The sequence below is a fragment of the Chelonus insularis genome, unplaced genomic scaffold, assembly GCF_013357705.1.
Source record: "Chelonus insularis isolate UGA/USDA-ARS -01 unplaced genomic scaffold, ASM1335770v1 contig_71_pilon, whole genome shotgun sequence".
In the NCBI taxonomy this organism is placed as follows: domain Eukaryota; kingdom Metazoa; phylum Arthropoda; class Insecta; order Hymenoptera; family Braconidae; genus Chelonus; species Chelonus insularis.
In genome coordinates, this window is record NW_023276721.1 from 203422 (window position 1) to 224227 (window position 20806).

At 28.7% G+C, this 20806-nt stretch overlaps 2 long non-coding RNA genes across 4 annotated transcripts; both read right to left on the reverse strand.

Moving 5' to 3' along the window:
• Positions 1-8671: 8671 nt before the first annotated feature.
• LOC118071060 (uncharacterized) lies at positions 8672-9204 on the reverse strand. The gene is made up of 3 exons (XR_004690845.1): positions 9135-9204; positions 8913-9057; positions 8672-8832 (listed from the first exon to the last, which is right to left on the reverse strand). It is a non-coding gene; the product is annotated as an uncharacterized lncRNA (long non-coding RNA).
• A 7023-nt stretch (positions 9205-16227) lies between these two features.
• On the reverse strand, positions 16228-20142 carry LOC118071057 (uncharacterized). 3 transcript variants are annotated; one of them, XR_004690844.1, is made up of 6 exons: positions 19012-20141; positions 18607-18732; positions 18144-18384; positions 17437-18056; positions 17149-17362; positions 16228-17083 (listed from the first exon to the last, which is right to left on the reverse strand). It is a non-coding gene; the product is annotated as an uncharacterized lncRNA (long non-coding RNA). The 3 variants fall into 3 exon arrangements; XR_004690843.1 differs by having other exon boundaries at positions 17437-17659; positions 17738-18384; XR_004690842.1 differs by having other exon boundaries at positions 17437-18384; positions 19012-20142.
• Between the last annotated feature and the right edge of the window lie 664 nt (positions 20143-20806).

A 20806-nucleotide genomic window follows, 5' to 3' on the forward strand; every position in this document is an offset into this window, starting at 1 on the left:
TACCTTTCGACGTTTCTCTGGAATAGTTCGAGCGAACGCTATTTATAGTTTGATCTCAAGTGAACCCTCAGTTTGGATATTTTTGGATTACTGTTGTGAAATTTTAAGTTAAAGTGAACTGTGAGAACCATGTGTGCATCCCCTCATGGGTAAATCCAGAAAGCGAGGCATCAGAGCGGGCTGGAGGGTGCAGATGAGGAGGATCATCAAGGACCACCACAGGGGACGCGCCCAGCTATCCTCGATTTTTCAGGAGGAGCCACCGAAGCCCACTTTACCCACCGGCAGAGGAATCACCATCCTGAGTGACGAGGTTTTGCTGGATTTTAAAGTGATTTTGATGATCCCTAAAAACTTCCAATAACTACCCAGCCATTTATCCCCAGTGACATTTTTGCGGGGTGGACTGACTAATTTAGTGGACCTTTTCCTTTTGGAGTTTTTTTTGTGTTGTTTGTGTGTGCATCATTTTCTCAACCATGAGCAATCCAGCAGCTCCAACGGTGAGTATTTAATTTCTTTTCCTTTTTTTTTCGTTTTTTTTCCCTTTTTTTTATTATATTTTCCTTTCGTTTATCTATTCATCTAATATTCCGCACGTCGGGTAAATTTTTCGGTTTCCCCTATTTAAATTTTCGCGGTTCTCAACGCATTAAGGTGAGAGCGCTGTATTATCGGCAGCTTCACAACCGTTAAGCGTGTTTACATGGGAATTAATTTGATAAACTGACTCCCTGTTTACCTATCGTTTGTAAAAGCTCCCTAAACTTGGAAACGTCATTTAATTTCAGGATAATTAGTCAGGACGTAACACTCTTCAAATAAATTTTGAGTCTCTCTTCGACCTTCTTCAAAACGAATCTGATCACGATTTAGTCTTTCTTCCAAACGATTTAATCTTATCTCTAAAGCTAGAAGTCCTTCATTACTACCGTCTTTGACACAATCAGCATATTGAGTCTCCTTCCAGCTCGAGTTTGTCTCCGACTTGGACTCTTTGGCATGATTTTTAAATATTCTTTTAAAAATCACCAACAAAAAAATATTTACGGCACGCGAAACGAACCACTTTCTGACACTAATGTAAAATAAGGCTCAATAATAACTTCGGAAAATTAGTAAATAAATAAAAATGTTTATTACTAATTGACAGCAATTAATTAAAAGAAAGAATCCGTGCGGTCAACTCAAGTCACAGTCAAAAACTGAAGATAAACAAACTCTTCCCTCGTTGCTATAAACAATCTAATCGTCAAGCAATCGTCAAACAAACATCACATTACTATTTCTCAAATCACTGAAGATGTGGTTGCAAGTTTATCTGTGGATGAGCCTTTGCCAAAGAAAGTAAAATTATTTAATAGAAATAATAATATAAAAGATGATATAAATACTAATTCTTCATCGGCCTCCAGAATGCCATTGAAAGACATCGTCGAAAATGTAGTAGGTACAACTGAAACACTGCAGAATGTATCAACACCAACACAACCTCCTAGTATAAGATTATCGCAGGAAGTAGAACTGCTTAAAAAAAATCTAAAGTGTTGTAAAAGTGAAAATCGAGTGTTGAAGAATAAACTTAAGTTACTAAAGGATGAAAATCAGTTGCTGAGACGAAAATTGCGTAAAATAACCAATGCGAAAATATGTCAGCGAAAGAAAGTTTCGAAAAAGTTTTTTAAGGAATCTGTTCAAACATTAGAAAATGCAGTAGAGGGAATTAGAATTAAACCAATTATATTATCAGTCACCAGCAGCAATGAGAAGTTTGAGGAAAATAGGTTGTAATTTTCCGAGTGAAAGTTCAATAAGAAATTGGTTAAAAGACTTTGAAATTTGCCCAGGGTTTTGTGATACGATTTTTAGAAAGTTTAGTGAACAATTAATGAAACTTCCAGCTGCACAAAGAATCTGTGGTGTAATTTTTGATGAAACTGTAATCAAAAGTTTCGAAGAATATTCCACAAAGTACGATCTAATTGAAGGATTAGTTGATTTAGGGGAATACGGCCGAACTGACAGGCGTGCTAAATCAGTATCCTTTTTCTGTGTAAATAGTATAAATGCCCAAAATCCATGGAAGCAACCGATAGCATATTTTTTATCTGAAAGTGGATTAAAAGGCTATGAAATTCAAAAGATACTTCTGCAATTGTTAGATAAATTGAAAGATGTTGGAGCAAATGTTAAATACATTGTTTGTGATCAAGGTAGTGCTAATCGATCTGCATTTGATTTATTGGGAGTAACACAAGACAAGTCATATTTCGAACACAATGACTCGAAATATTTTGCTGCTTTTGATTTTCCACACCTTATCAAAAGGTTGCTGTCATTTCTACGTGGGAAAGATGATGAAAATACTCGACCCCTTTATTGCAATGGAAAAATAATTGCATCTCATTTGGATTTTAAAAATACTTGGGAAGTTGATCAGCGCAATGAAAGTGGTTCGAAAGTGCTATCACACATATCATCGATACACGGCAATTACAACAGCCGGCAAATCGAGAAATTTACCAGAAAATACTTGGAAGAGTACTGCAGCATTCGCAGAATTTATGAATTCAGTCATTGATGCTTTAAATTCTTACAGTTTAAACATAAAAGCAGGTGGTAAATTACCAATGTCGAAAAAAAATCTTGAAATTATTAGAATAGTAGAACATTTAAACATATGGAGTGCGGACTGGAGCAGTTCGTCACAGAGAAAAAGTAAACAGCCATCTATGACAGGCATTACACAAACAACAAATGCCATTTTACAACTATATGAATCATTAAGTAATGAATATCCAAATTACGAGTTGGCAACTGGCTTATTAAACCAGGATTCTGTAGAACATTTTTTTCCATTGCTCCGACAAAAAGGTGGTTTTAACATAAATCCGATTGCACGGATGATTAAAATTGCCACTGGTCATATTATATCAAATGAATCAGCATATAAAAGTATCGGAGCCAACGTTCAATGTCCGGAGCAAAAAACCTTAATAAACTCAGCAACAGATACCGATTCCGTCGAAGAAACTGATATTAACATAGAAGTTATTCAAGGTACGATGAGGAATGGGGAAATAAACGATGAAGAAAATGAGAACATCGAAGAAGATGCAATCGAATTTGAGAAAAATATATTTGATGATTCCCATGAGAGAAATACTGACGTACCTCGTCAGAATAAAACAGATTTTTCTAGCCGATATGATAGCTTAGATACCTATTCACAGAATGCAGTATCATACTTCGCTGGATATATATTTCATAGAGTATACGGAAAATATAAGTGTGATAATTGTCTATCACTTATGGCGAAAGTGCCATTAGAACCATCCATCGCAGATGAGGAATACATCAAACAAAAAGACTACGATTACGATAGTGAAGATGAAGAAAATGCAGATGTTACACATTTACGGCGTCCTCACGACCACTATAAAAAAATTTTTGCATTACAATTAGAATGTTTTGAGAAAATTTGGAAAGATAACTGGCATTACCCACAATTACTGCAAAGATTAAAAGCAGAATGCCTAACTGTAACCCGCCAATTTGATCCAAAATGGTTTGAAAAATCAAATGAGTGTTATAATCATCGAATGTATGGATTAGAGTATTTGTTACGGGTGCAAATACATGCAAAAACACGTGAAAATAACAAAAAAGTCAGAGAGATTGCAAACCCGATATTTAAAAAAAAAAAAATCAGATACTGAAAAATTTAATGAATCAGTAATTAGTTTTTAATATTTATCGATACTCCTCATTTCAATGTAAGTATTAATATTTTTCCTAAACAACTGGTCAGCCTATGTGACATGTTGAAGTTGTAAAAACAATTGTTAATGACGATCAGCCTACGCGACATTAGTAAATGAAAAAATAATGTAGTTGTTCAACTATATAAGTTTACATTACTGTATAGCTATCTATAATTGTCAGCCGGAGCGACAACATTGGTAGATTGAAAGCCATGTTTGACGGTCAGCCATTGCGACCATAAGTCAGCACGGTAATCGACTGCAACGGTCAGCCTAGGTGACAAGAATTATAGATAGAACATTATATTGTGTAATAAATCATTGCAGAATTATGATAATCTTATACATTGTTTGCCATAGCGACAAATATTTTTAGCCGCATGGTGGTGGCCACCTCGTGGCGCGTGCTGGAAACAGTTACTGTTCTGAATTGAATAGAATATTGAGTCGATAGAAAAAAAGAGTAGCATAATGGAAGTAAACAATTCATTAAATATAATTATACTTTGTAATTCTTAATCAACTGAATATGTATAAATTACAAAATTATTCTTTCACCCAGAACAGTACTGGCTAACACCACCTTTTTATTATTATATAACAATAAAACAAAAATTGGAAAAATATGAATATAACTAACAATATTTTATGAAAAAGTACTTCATTTAAGCACAGTAATGTACTGAATCTGTTTATCATAAAATTTAAAACACCATGTCTGAGACAAAATTCGTTGGAGGCAATGGTTACTATAACATGCCGTAACTATGAAACAATCCCAAAATGTCTTATTAATGATAAAGTAAAGAATTTGTTCAATGAAATTATTGCTTGTAATATAAGTAAATAAATTATATGCTACAATTGTATATCATACTCTGTTTGCGTAATAATATGAAGTATTTCATTTATTTATAAAATTTTGAAAAGAACGTAAAATTTTCATTAAGTTAAGGAATAGGAGTAAACAGAAATGTAGATATCTACAAGAGAAATCTGTCAGACGTACTGCAGCCACTCCTACTTTGCCCTTCTTGTGATTGGCTGCAGCAGCCATAATAGTTAGCGTGAAAATGAAGTAGCTCAATATACATTGAACTCTTTCCAGATATTAGAAATTAAAAAGAATGTTGTGTACCAAAGATATTCCGGCGAGAAGTATATACTTTCGATAAAATTTTTTTTACAAAGAAAATTATGAGCGTTGCTTAGACTGAATGAACGTTTTCTGATGAAAAAAATGAAAAATGACTATTTGAAATTATTGTGTAATTGCAATAAGAAGTAAACAAACATCATTTAGGAGTGATGTGATTAAACATTGTAGTATTAATTCGTTTCCTTTTAAATAAGTTTATTTTATTAAAATACAATAGAGTTACATTTATCTCGTTGCATGGTCAGGTAACATAAGAAAAATTGAACATTACATTATCATGTGTTTAAAAGTACTATATCAAACTATCAGAGTATAAAAATGTTGCATACATTGTTTTAGACAATATTTTATATACCTATCGAAAAGTCGTGAGTAATAAGTTATTAACGCTGTTTGGTTTTCGCTCATACTTTCGCTATTTATAAGGTAGAGAATTAAGAAAAAAATTGAATTAATTTCTAAATCTGAATTTTACATGTCAAAATTATATTAAATTGTAACGAAGAAAAAAAAAATTTCATGACAAGAATTAAACCCTGTGCATTAAATAAATGTCCGGTACTCCGACCACAAAGCCAGCATATCTATGCACTTTGTAGTGCCCGAGTCGAAATATAAAATCTATTTTTATCCTAAGGTTACTCTTTGTTAAAGTTCAACTTAAGATTAACAAATTCTAATTGAAGCCGAAATACGCAACGGAAATTTTTCAATTGTATCCTAAACTTATGGTAATTTTATCCTATCTTCACTTTAATTCTATATTTCTTCTATCTCAGCTTCATCCCACTCTTATTTTACACTTTTCCTCGTTTCAAACTAATATTATTTGAGATTCAAGTAATTTTATTTTAATAAAAACATTCCTTATCATAATTATTGATTTTACTTTCATGCTCATTGAACTATTATTAAGAAAAGTCTAACTGTAATGGGGATTATTATAATATTGAACATGTTCATATTTGGGAGAGCAGTTCATTTAATTCATTATTAAATTTCAACAAGAAATTTGAAAAAATCAATTGTTAAGAAATATGATTATTGAAACATTAGTCCATTACATGAATCGTAACCTTATTCCAACTATTTCCATAAATACTTTTAAATATAAGCAAATCTATTTATAAGGTTAAAATCAGACTAAGTCATCTTAATTTCAACTTACGTGAAGAATAAAATAGTATAATATAAGGATAAAAAGCTTAAATCGAGGATAGAAGGTATAGAAGAAGTAAAAAAAAAGAAAAAAATGGTAAATATTTTACTTTTCGTTAATTTAACTATGTACTAAATGAGGATCTGGCGCTCTCACCACAGAACCACCAACCAAAAAAAATACTTAATATCATTTATTTCAACTCTCGTGCGTAATAATTACATTATTATGCCAATTAAAACAGAAAAAAAAGAAAAAAAAAAATTTACCATGATCGGAATCGAACCCGGCTCGGCAAAATGAAACTCTAGTGCTCTCACCACTGAGCCACCACTATAATACTTGGGTTGTTTACATTTATTACTCATAACTTTCAGGCTTGGGTACAGAGAGTAGGGGTATAGCTTGCCAGCGAAGTGCCGGAATTTACATCTAATTGTTTATTTGGTTTAGAATCATATTAAATCACAAATAAAAATTCTACTACCTACTTATTTGATAAAAAAAAGATTTTATGACAACTCCTTCGTTGCCTGCGCAATTTTAGTTGATTAATATACTTTATTCTTCGAGAAAAAATACATCATAATCTAAATAACTCATTTTGTGTATCAAAATTGCAGTCATATTCCGTTGTTATTATAAAATAATAAAAAACATTGCAGATAATGCAAATTATCTTTGCTATTGGAATAAAACAGATAGTGGCAACCTGCGGGATAAAACAGATAGTGGAAACCTGCGTGGTAAAGCAGATTATGGAAACTTGACTGTTATACCGACTCTTTTTGCTTATTAGTTCGGTGGAAACGAAGAAATTGGAAACGGGGGCGACACTCAATGGGAATTTTTTTTTAAACGGCATTGCTACTCTCAGTCTTCTCTCTGCGCGCAGACTAAACATCGGTGTTAAGGCTGGGCTGAAGTCAGAAAGGCGACTGATTCCCCCTATCCAAATACATGGGATCGGGAAATTTCTAATTTCTTCGCCAATTTACCATTATTTCTATAAAATTAGGTACCAAATTACAGAGGAATTAATGCCGGACTGACGTAAACAACAATTTTTTGTATATAGTGACTATTTTTATTAAAAAAATTAGAAAGAATAATGAAAAAATTATGAATTGACTTACCGCGCTTAAATTTCAAAATGGCGGCCACATCATTCAGATGAAAAATCACTAATTATTTCATTTTTATACGTTTTTCGCCCAAAATTCGTGTTTGCGTCAGTCCTTGCCACCTGTCTGAATGTCAAAAAAATCAATTCATAGTATAAAATTGAATAATTTAGAAATAATTAGAAATCTTGTATTCCAGATGATATTCTCCGGAAAATTAGTTTTAAAAAATTCCGATAGGTGACAGCATTATGCTCGTAGATGACCTCAGTCATCCATATTGAAAAAAGGCTCAATCCGTATCCAGAACTGATAGTGCCCTGCATTTTGGTGAGTAATTTGTGTATGAGTGTGTACGTCTAATATATGTATGTCATGTAAACATATTGTATCACTTTACAATGCCCTACACTTTGATGACTATTGCAGTTAGGATAAATAAAAATGATGATACTCATTCAACATTAATTAATATAATACCTGCAAATAACTTCAAATACATATATTCATCCATTATTATCATTTTTATTAGGTATAAATGTTAATAAGGACGCCCAATTCCAAGTCGGCGTATCCAAGCATGTAGTGTAAAAACAAATATACATTAACTCAATATCGACATTATGCTGGCCATGGGGAGCGTGACATCCGTCCCCAATAAGTTGTCAGTCAAAGGCATTTTTACAATCTTTTAAATTTGAATCTTTAAATGTATAATCTTACTGATTGTTAATCAAATTCTATGATGCCCAGATTTTTTATCTAATGATCATTTTAAAAATAAGCTTTATTCTTTTAATCTTTTAAAATTGGTTTTTTTTATTTTCAATCATTTAATATTCAATCAAATTATAAAAATTTTTCTTTTTTAATGTTTATCATTTCGTTGAACAGTCAACTTAAGAAATTAGGACTGGTAAGTTATCTTGCGTCGGTATAGTAGAAAAAAAATTCAACTAGTGTCACTGTTTTCTAATAGATGACAGTAATTACACTGTTTTCAATCAAAAATTAAAAATGCTTATACAAAAAAAAGTCTTCTTTCTGGCTCATGTAATGTCATGTAATTCCCACTACATAAATAAGTATATTTAGGCTTATAATCTAATGATAATAACATTTTCATCTTAATGTTAGCGTAATAACGTAATCCAAGTGAAAAAAATTTGAAAACTGAATTATTAAAAAGTTGAAAAACTTCAAAAATAATGTCTGTCAGTATTATTCTCTTCTTTAATAAACATAAACGATTTTCGTGCAACGAAAAAAAAAAGTTTTATTACTTAAGTTTTTATAAAAATAAATCAGTATTTTTAATGAATACCTTAATTTAACTGAATTTAAATATAAATATAATATGAATATAAATTTATTAATAAACTTTAATATAAATCACTACTCAATTCAATTATTTTAAAATAAAATAATCAGGGTCAATTAAAGAATTGAAAAATCATTCCTGAAGTTATAAGTATAACTTTTATTTATATTTAAGAAAATTTACATTTGCTGGTATCTCTTTAACTTTGGTTTTCTACACTTCCAAATTATGAGCCACGTTGTCTCAGCTCCCGTCGAATATTTGTGCGTTCAACTACTGCCTACAAATATTCTGACAATGTCATCCTATATGTAAATTGATATTATAACAAATTATTTAAATTTAATATAAAATGATTGAATAAATTAACAAATTATATAAGTACCTTCCATTTCTCAAGGACTCTTGTAAATTATTAATGTACAAGTCAATTGTATGTTGAATTGCTCGAGAATGATTTTGTCGTGTAGTTTCATTCATTATTCTACAATATTCAATGTCACTGTCACAAATTATGTTTATTAATCGATCTGAAAAATGAAATTTAATTCAATACAGAATTATGAATATGTATAAATATATATATTAAATGTGTTTTAATATTTACCCAAAAAATTACTTTTTTGTGTTAAAACTAATTGTCGTGTGAACTAAATTGAGTAATAATAAAAATTTAATAGGATCTTAATTTTATTTCTCTTTAATATATAATTTATTTGTGTGAAAATTTATTTTGTTTTTTAAAAAATATGTCATTAATCAAAAAAGAGTTTGAAATAAAAATTATATTGAAAAAAAACCTGTTTAAAAAATTTTATTACACAATGGAAGAAACTAACTTTATTAGAAAAGTTAAACTAAGCGTAAATTAATGATACAAATAATATATTTTATTTTATTTATAATTACGATAATACTAGAAGACTGTCTTACTGATAGTCAATTAAAACACAAACTAACTGAAGAAATAGCAAGTAATTCAGTAACTTAAATGATTGATGAAACAAAAAAAGGAAATATATTGAAGAAAAATTCAATTTAAAAGTAAAGTATTTTTTTATTATTTTGAATTGTGTAATTGATATTGTAAAGAAATTAACTCAATATAACTTAATGTGGTATATCTCTAACGATAAAAAATATCGATATAAGTAATTGGTTTTGAAGAAAATTATGCTCCATTTCAAGAAGATCAATCTAATATTTATTCTTGGTAAGTAAAGTTGCTATTAAACAATTCAAAATTTAAAATCATATAAGCATTTTTAATTTTTGATTGAAAACAGTGTAATTACTGTCATCTATTAGAAAACAGTGACACTAGTTGAATTTTTTTTCTACTATACCGACGCAAGATAACTTACCAGTCCTAATTTCTTAAGTTGACTGCTCAACGAAATGATAAACATTAAAAAAAGAAAAATTTTTATAATTTGATTGAATATTAAATGATTGAAAATAAAAAAAAACCAATTTTAAAAGATTAAAAGAATAAAGCTTATTTTTAAAATGATCATTAAATAAAAAATCTGGGCATCATAGAATTTGGTTAACAATCAGTAAGATTATACATTTAAAGATTTAAATTTAAAAGATTGTAAAAATGCCTTTGACTGACATCTTATTGGAGACGGATGTCACGCTCCCTGGCCATGTGGTTAGGGCGTCAGAGTTCTATTTTGCCGGGCAGGGTTCGATCCCAGTCATAACCAATTTTTTTTTTCTACTTTATTCGTTAGATTAGCATGTAATTATAATATTGACATGCTATAATTAATCTTTTATAACAATTTGATTTTTTTTTCTCTTTATTCATTGAATTTATTGACGCTAAGTCGAAAAATATTTGAACAGAGCCATAAACTTTCTTTTTGTATAAATACATTGATAATAGCCTGTGTTTAACAACTTATACATCTTTACATGTATTAACAATGTTATGTTATTAACAAGTTAATCATATTATTATCAACATTGAAAAGTAGTTTAAACAATCCGTGGCGAGTTCCGGCACTTCGCTGGCAAGCTCTACCCCCACTCTCTATGCCCAAGCCTGCAGCTTATAATTTTTGAGCATATATAAATGTTTTGTAATCATAATAGCTCGGTGGTTAGCGCATCGGTCTTTCATTTTGATGGGCAGGGTTCGATTCCAGTCATGGTAAAGTTTTTTTTTTCTTTTTCATTTGTTAGATTTGCATGTAATTATAATATTAACATGCTAAAATGAATTCTTACCAACGATTTGATTTTTTTTTCTCAATTATTTATGTAATTTATCAACGTCGAGTCGGAAAACATATGAACAGGGTTATAAACACTTTTTTTACTATAGCTATATGAACGTAGCTTTTTTTAAGCAATTTAGAAATATTTAGAAGTAGTTGAAATAATCCACGGGGATTTCCGGCACTTCGCCGGCAAGCTCTATCCCCACCTTTCGTACTCAAGCCTGCATTATACAATTTATAAACATAAACGTGATGTTAGAGATAATATGTTAGCTCTGTAGGTAGAACACCAAGCTTTCATTTTACCGATTAGGGTTCGATCCCAGTTATAGCCAATTTTTTTTTTTCATTAAAATTTTATATAAATACAATAATTGGTTGTTTATATTAGTTCAAAATTAATTCCTATAGTCTTTTGGAGACAACATTTTCTAAAAAAGAGAATTCATAGTAATTCGTTCCTCACCCTCAGCTTATTTTCAGAAAAACAAGTTTTTTTTCGTAATTAATTGGAAGAATAATGTAATAAAATATATGAATTGATTTATAAGTATATAAAGTCACTTGAACAAGAAACAGAAAAAAAAATTGCCTATGACTGGGATCGAACCCTGCCCAGCAAAATAAAAGGTCGGGACTCTAACCATTGAGCTATTATAGTTCCAATTATACAAACGATGCTTGAAAATTATAAGCTACAGGCTTGGGCACAGAGAGTGGGGGTAGAGCTTGCCGGTGAAGTGTCGGAACTCGCCGCGGATTGTTTAAACTATTTTTTATTGTTAATAAGTTGTTAAAAAAGGCTATTATCAATGTATTTGTACAAAAAAAGGTTAATGACCCTGTTCAAATATTTTCTCATTTGTCATTGATTAATTGAAAAAAAAATTTTACATAAAAATTGAAATTTAAAACTCATTTTTGGCATGATAAAATTGCAATTACATGCAATTTAAATAAAAAAAAAATTTTGCCGCAATTTGAATCGAACACCGTTCGGTAAAATCACTGTCGAACTTTCTGACTACAGGGCCAGCATATTTTCATTTACTTTTTTTACGTTTAGATATCATAAGCTTCAGGCTTGGTAACAGAGGGTGGGGGATGTGCTTGCTCGTCAACTGTTCGAACTCGCAGTCTTCTCTGAAAAATAAGACGGAGATAGATAGATATATTCTCTGCTCTGTCTTGCTCGGAACAGATTATTCAAAAATTTGTAAATTTCTTGGTGCCCTAAGGCTCCCTTTTTGTAGTGCATCCCTGAAAATTATCATTTTTCGAACGATTTCTCTGTTACCTACTCAATTTCAATTGATATCGAGCTTCGGCTTTTCGCCGCACAACGTGAGGGCGTAAAGTCCACTCCGGGAAACTTTCTGACTTCAGCCCAGCCTTAAGGCTGGGCCATGAAGACTACAGAACAGGAGTCCAAACTCTGGGGCCTCTCATACACTCAGAGAACGATCGTGACGACTACAGAGCATACAAACGATGAGTATAAAGTATACTTAATTCAAGTATAGTTATATCTAGCGTCAAGTATTTTTTTTATGAAAAGATGATAAACTATATAATAGATAAGCGATAAAAAAACTAGACTATAGTATACTTAAAATTTGTTATGATAATAAAGTTTACTACATTATTCTTAACTAATTTCTTGCAACTTATGTTTTTATTGCTTAGTGCATATACATCATTTACTTATATTAAAAATATTGAAAACGAAATAGAATTAAATTGATTTCAAATTGTAAAGAAACCTGTAACTTTTAATAAAAAAAAATTATTTAAAATACGAGTACAATTTTTGTTTATAAAGAGAATACAAACTGACTGTCGTAAAAAAACTAATTACCTTTATTTTGTAGATATTTTTCTTATCTGAAATAGAAAGTTGGCACCAAACAAGTAGAATATTCACTTCTGTTGATAATGCAGATTTTTCATTCTATACATATAATTTACTGATCACAAGTGTAACAACTACGTATTTTTTGAATATTGTTGATAAAATTTCTACAGACTGTTTAATTGCATTATATACAAAGATTGTCTATATAAAAAATATTGTTTACATTGAACATGATTATTGTTTACATATTAAATGAATAATTTTTACTCATATTTTATTTCTTATATACTAGAATTATACAGTTACATCATTCACTTGTCTGAAACTAATCAACTTTCTATTCCAAGTATGCTTTTTACGTAAATCCAGTATACAAATTACTTATAAGATAATAATTTTTTTTTTAAATTTTAAAAATAATTTACTCGAATTAAAAATAATTATTGATAAAAGAAAAAAATTTTTTGTTTGTTTCGAAAAAATAGGTTTTCTACCACAAGTATACCGTTTTTTCAACTCTAGTATACCGATTACTTGTGAAAAAAATATATTCTTTTTTAATTTCACAAATTAATCACTTCAATTAAAAAAATTTATTAATGATATGAAAAATATAATTCACATATTGTAAAAATTTTTTTAACTTCACGTTGACTTACTGTTTACTCGATTCAAGTAAATGCTGAAGTTATTTTGTTTTAGTATAACTGTTTCTTGGATGAAAAATATTCTTTACGAATACTGAAAAAATTGGTTATTTCATGACAACATCTTTTTGAGTCATTTCCAGATTATACATTACTGATTGTAAAAATATATTCTTCTTCAAAGTAGTCTATCAAGTATTTGCAACAAACTTAATTTGTTCTTTTTTTGTAAATAGTTCTTTATTAAGCCATATTTATTGAATATTTGTTAAAAAAAAACTTTGTTTTTTCACTTAGTATGATATTTATTTAATAATTCCACAATTATTACAAATCTCGTAAATACTTTTTACTGGTACTAAAAGTATATTTTATTTCAAAATAAATTTACTTTATACTTATAACAAGCATGACGTTGTCTAATACTAGTACTAACATTTACTTTTATAAAAATATCTTTTAATTTGTTGTTGAAAAATTGCTTATTTGACAATAAAAATTTTATTACCGATTTAAAGCACATTGTTTTAAAATATTAAGAGACTTATTTTTTAAAAATTTGTGCGCTATTTACATGTAACAAACTTCAATTATAGTCTATTTGAAAATATATTTATTTCAAAAGAACATGTATAAATACTTACTTAAGGTACATTTTATACTTATGACAAGTATAATATTTCCTTATACTAATGCTAACGTTTACTTTGATAAAAAAGATTTTTCGCTTGTAATAACAAAAATTGTTTATCTAATAATAATATTTTTATTATTGATATTAAGTACACTAGATAATAATATAAAGAATATTTTTTTTATTCAATCAGTATATTTTGTACTTGAATTTTAAATACTGTTTTTTTAAAAATTAGAAAATTTAATTCCTCTTTTGACAAAAATTGAGCTTTAAATTATTGTATATACCAATCAATTGTATTTTAACATTTTACTTTTTTATCACTAATATAATTAATATTATTTTATTGATGAACTTCAGATTCGTACCTTTTATAAAATCAATTTTTATAAAATAAACGTCGATTCTATAAAAGGTACAAATCTAAAGTTCATCAATAAGATAATATTAATTTAATTATATTAGTAATAAAAAAGTAAAATGTTAAAATACAATTGATTGGTGATCAAATTAAAAAATTTAACGTATGTACTTGATGAAGTATTCAAAATTGGAACATATACACGGAGAAAAAATTCCAATAAAAATTACCGTGCTCAGCACAACAATCCACGCGCAAATGTCAATTCCCTAAAAAATTAAGACAACCTTCAAAGAAAAATTAGTAATCCTTTTAAAAGTTTTGTTATAGATTCAATATTTATTAAAAAGAGTAAAAGTAAAAATTCTTATGCAGCACGGTAATATTCGATAAATATTAATTTTTATTCAAACTTTAAACAAAAATTAGTAAGTGACTAGAAAAAAATGAGAATCTGTATATAATTTATTATGAACCGTGTGGTAGGAAAAATTCGGGTGCTCTCCTATAAATTTTTCTATTCTCGAGAGTTTCCGTGCTGGGTCGGGAATCTTCGAATTATCGGTCCAACACAATCTTTCTTTGTATTGTAAGACCGTTCACACAATCAAAAACATAAGCCGTAACGTACAATTTAAGACGTAAGCGTGCATACTAACATCATAATAAGTTAAAAATTGGTTTGTACGCATGCGTACATCTTACGGCTTTTGTTTTTGATTGTGTGAACGCCCTCAGTGCTATTGTTACTTTTTCCATACTATAAACAAAGATGACATTCATATTTTTCGTTACGATTTAATATTGGCGGCAACACGTTATATCATAACAATTTATTATAAACTTAAACGGATTGACGCGGTAGACTCATGGGTAAGCGTCAGCTTGACACACGATGGGTCGCGGGTTCGAGTCCCGGCCGAGACAAAAGTCATTTATATGATTTTTCTCGGGCCACCGTGAGCGGAAGGAAGATCTCTTCGGAGAGCCGCGGGTGGTTGTATCGACGACACAGGTTTTCTGCGTAAGATCCCGATCGTAGGGATAGGAGGGTAGTATTGTAAAACGTGCCGTATTTATTCCAACGAATTAAATTAGTTAAGAAAGTTTAATTATCAATGAACCTAATTTATTTATTTATTTGTTTATATAACCAAAAAAATTATCACTAAACTTAAATAAAATTGTTTGTCGGTAACGTAGTTATCACAGCTAACGTTACTCAATTTTCAGGTGCTGTGGAACACTAAATTTTCTGGTGCTGCCAAAGTAATTTTCAAAAAACTGAATGATACATTTTCTTATGTAACTTATAATTTTTGTATGTTGATCATTACTTTTTACTTTTCAGTAAGTTTGAACTCACATTCTTGAGCAGCACGGTAATTTTTGTATGGATTTTTAAATAAAAATTAACGGAATTTTTTCTCCGTGTATGTACGTGTCGGAGGGATCTGATAAAATAATGAAAACATTAATAAAAGTTCAATAATGTGACCTTGATAATATATCTTAAATTGATAATTTTTCAGAAGTGTATTAACTGACGAGTTATTTTAGAAAATCATGCATATTAATTCTCTATAAATCTGCAGATTATATGCAAAAGTATAAAACGATAAAATTAATAGAAGTAAATTTAAGTATCATACAGTTTACTTTAAAAAAATATCTCTTACCGATAATATGCTTAATTTCAGTGAATAATAGATAATTGATTAATTTCTTTTATTACACACTTTAAGTACAAACTGTCACAATATTGCAATTTTATAATCATTTTAAAGATATGATAGTTAATATTTTTTATTATATACTTGGTTAATTATTGATAAACAAACTGTTTTCTATATTTTCGAATTCAATTTTAAATTTTTTTTTATAATTATAAATGTATTTGTTAAAAGAAGAAAAAAAACTTTTGAAATTAGATTGGTATAAAAGACATTAATATAACATCTATCACCTATTACATTTTTTCTTTTCATATTATCATTATTGTTAATATTGTCAATAATAATTCATACATGGAGCAAAAAGTTTGTAAACATTTTTTTAAAGAATCCTTTAATTTTTCTAGAATGACACAATAATGCGGAACCCCGTAAAAATTCTTAGATAAAAAAAACCCTTAAAATTCTAATGGGTTACTAAATGGGTTTTTACTACAGGCTACTGAGTAAATTTTCTCAGGTTTGCACATATGGTCCCGCATCACTACGTGACCCCAGTAAAAATTTAAGGATTCTTCAGTAAAATTTTAATACTATTGTTACTTACTAATAATCGTCATATCAATAATAGGACGTTGATTTTACCACATTGTCGACTTATGATGTAAACTTGCTAATTTCATTCTTTACGTCAAATAGTATTGCTAATATCTATTTATTTTTGTTAAACATTTTTTCGTTCCAAGAGTATACATTATGTAGACTGTGTACATTATGTGTGTACATGAACATATACATAAATTAACAAAAATATGTAATAACTCCAACGTTTTAAATAATTGACTCTAATTTTTTTATATCATAATTTCTGTTTGAATTCATAATATCAATGCAACAATTAATAATATTTCATAATTATCCTATTAAAATGTTAAGCTCTTCTGGAGACACGTGCATTCTTAAATTGTTTTTACGAATTATATCCTTAATTCGTGTTAATAATTGAGGAACAATTTTAGCAGTATCGATATAAATACATCTAGACCATGGGCAGTAGGCAACATTTTCATGATAAATTTCTTCTCCTTGAAGGAATAACATGTGTATATGTATAATCTCCAGATAATTGGACAATAGCATAATTCATTTTTTCTGCAATGAAAAGTATATTATTCCATTGTACAATCATTCTTTAAAAATATTACAAATATATTTACGATGAATGTCATCCATGAGAGGAACTTAAACATCCTTTGAAGGTCTTTTGTAAAGATGGAGCAGTTTATTCGTTGCAGCAGGCACAGCAATAGGATTGTTTGTACAAACTGATGTTTGTGAAGTGCTTGATCTGTTAAACATAGTGCAATATTTATCCAAAGTCGATCATTTGTAAGACGAATACATACATATACTCCAATGTAGTAATTCATTCTGCAAGAAATGTAAACGTTAATTTAAAAAATTGTATTATTGTTAAAATGATTATAAATAGAAATTCATTATACCTTAACTCCTGCAAAAAGAGAGAGAATATAGAAATTATTAGGATGACATTTAATAGCTTTACTCAAGTGCTCTCTTAGTAGATTCAAATTCATCCATGATTTTTCATAAATAAAGTGTAAAAATGCTATTTGGTTTTCATACACTTTCTCTTGAACATGTGGATAACTTGAAAGCTTTGTTAAAGATATATCATACATTTCAACAATTTTTTCCAAGTCTTTACTGTTGATAAAAAAAAAATACACGTAACATATCACGATGTCACAATGAAAATTAATATGAAAAAATAGTGTTTCTAACGATTTCTCCAGGAGTGACAAATCAGGACTTTCTAATAACTCCTCATGAAATTTAGAAATATATTACCAAGTATAGATACTCAATCTATTCTCTGATGATAGACTTTCTGCAACAGTACTGAAAACAAAGTTCATATAAGATTTCTGTGCTGAATGATACCAAATGTATTGAGATCCTAATGTTATACTTCCTTCAAAGAATCGTGTTGAAAGGGCAATTCTTTAATCATAACCAGCCATTTCACCAGCACACGGATATTTAAATGGGATTGAAAATTGTAGAAAATCAAAACTCCAATTCATTTCCTTCATGTCTAAATCTTTTAAAGTTTGATGGCGAGTTGGTAATAATGGAATTTTTAAAGCGATTAAAATATAAATAACCAATTTGGAATTAGATTTTTTACTTAACAAAGGATGAATAAAGTCTGTCACGTCCTCTGGAGAAATAAATCTATGTGAATCTCCAATGAGTTCAAGTTCCTCTTGAGTCACACTCATCCAATGACAGTTTTCTCTCAGCGATTCCACACGAAGCCATAATTGATTTATATTAATGGTAATTTCGATGTTAAAATTACTTCTTTCATATCAATCAATTTTTTTTCATCAATAAAATTGTTGAAATGATGATTATTCTTATTTATGCTGAAATTTAAATTTATATTAAGACGTATTATTTCCTACATTTGTTCTCAGAGTCCTGCTTGTCGTAAAAATATTAAACTATGATATACAGTATTCAGTAAACGATTGTCGTGAGCTTTGAGATCAGTTCTGGACCATAAATGATAAGTACACATAGCAACGGAAGACCTGGTTGTACTGATTAATGCTTGCCACAATAAAATATTTCCTGGATAAATTTACCTATTCTGAGAATGGTGCAATGTGTCGTATGCTAGTATCATTAATTGAAAGGATTGCTGTCGAAAAGTGGCCATTTGAAAAACTAACAGCTAATGATCCAAATGATATTAATAGTGCTGCAATAACCTAGAATTATAAAATTAATGACAATAATTTCTATTGTTTTTTTTACGATGAAAAAAATAATTTATCTATTTACATATTAGTGCGTCAGTCGAAAACACTTCAACTGTAATTACAAATTATTTGTGCGATTTCAAAAAAAAAAAATTAAAATAATTAAACTGTTTTTTTATAAAATGGATAAAAAAGCAGATTATCAGAATAACTTTTTCATTGTTTCTGATTTGATATATCTGTATACAGATTAAAGTACTAGTAATTTTTTTAAATAAAAATAAATACCTGAGATAATGTTTATTTTCCTCCAGGTACATTCAGTAAAATTTTAATATTCACATGGGTGTCAACACGCATGAGAACCTTCACTTTGATTTTTAATTTTTTTTTCAAAAAATTTTACTAAATTCATTATGAAATACTAATAAAACAAACTGAACAAATATTATTTTAAGTTTAGTAAACTCATTACTAATTAATTCTTATTCTTGTTAAAAATTTTTATCACCATTCACGAAACAGGCCCACGTTTGTTTTGAGATAAAGTTCAGTTTTTAGGTGTTAGAGATTAATATGAGCTATTAACACTTGTTGATACACTTCTATACTATATTACTACTTTTCAGGGAAGCAATCATTTGTCACGTCAAACGGCCTCTTTCATCCCTCCTTTTTTTGCTACTCTTCCCCCATTTTATTCCTTAACTTTTATTATTCTTTCTTTCTTGCGCACACAACACTTAAGTAATTTCACGGATTCATAAGACCTAATGTCCATCAATAACAACACGTCTTGTAATATTATCCATATCATCAATTTAAAGAGCATTTATGTGACTTTTTTTAAATATAATTATGATTATTATTACTGGTATTATTTATTGTGTCATTTTTTATTATTAAACAAACTATCAACTTTTTTAACATACAAATAATATAACACAATATATCTAGCATTATAAATTTTTAACGGAAATTTTTATCATTGTTGAAACTTAACTCTCTAAACCATCGTATGATTAAATGACATTCAGATGCGTTATTCCTCTGCGCCAGATTTTCGAATGGAGAAAACCCCTCCTTCTTCTACACAACAATAAGTCTCCATCTCTTAAACTCAAATAAAATGGAGGCAACATCTCTTTTTAATTTTTCTTTAATACTCCTACCTTACCACAAATCCTTGTTCGTATTATATTTATAAGTACTATTATTTCTTCTTTTAGTCTTTTAAAAAAAATTTATTTCATTTAAAGTTACTTTTTAAACATTTATTTCAGAAATATTTCATTTTTAAATTAAATAAATTTTATCTTTCCCCATACATATGTGCCATATGTCTTTCAAAATATTGCAAAATTTAAAAAATTCAAAAGAATGCTTATAACTGACTTTATTTTTGATTATTCTATAATAAATTTATATTTTAATAATTTAAGTTATAAAAGTAAAAATGATAATAAATACGTATTCTAGATTTACTTTAGATTTACAACAAGAACAATTGTTCATTGGAAATGTTGAAAATAATATTTTCTTATTTATACCAACAAAATGAAAACAACACGTGTCACGGTTAAGTCATAAAACGAAATTTAAAACCATACTCAAGTATGATAAACAGTTGTATACTCTTATAAGAATATCCGAGAACGTCATAAAATCAACAGACCACCACACAGACGAGTTTTTAATGCTACGCAAATCGCTCACGTGTGTAGGATCATGATAATTTGTATATTGTACTTGTAGTTAAACCATTGCTACGAAACTTCCTGGTATTAATGTAAGAGAGCAAGATGTTGACATCACATTTTTATGTAAATAAATAATAATTTACAATGTCTATATTAATATTGAAAATCGTTCAAAATTTGTTATATTTAATTTTCTTAATTATGTAGATTTGAATGTCACACACATATATTTATTTATTTTTTCTCTTAACAATATATAAAAAAAAATTCTTCAGATACTGACGAAGCCAGATTAAGCGATTATAAAATTACCGTCTTTTTTTCTTATTTTCGTAGGTAAAATCAAAATTGTTTTATGGATTTCAAATATATATATATATATA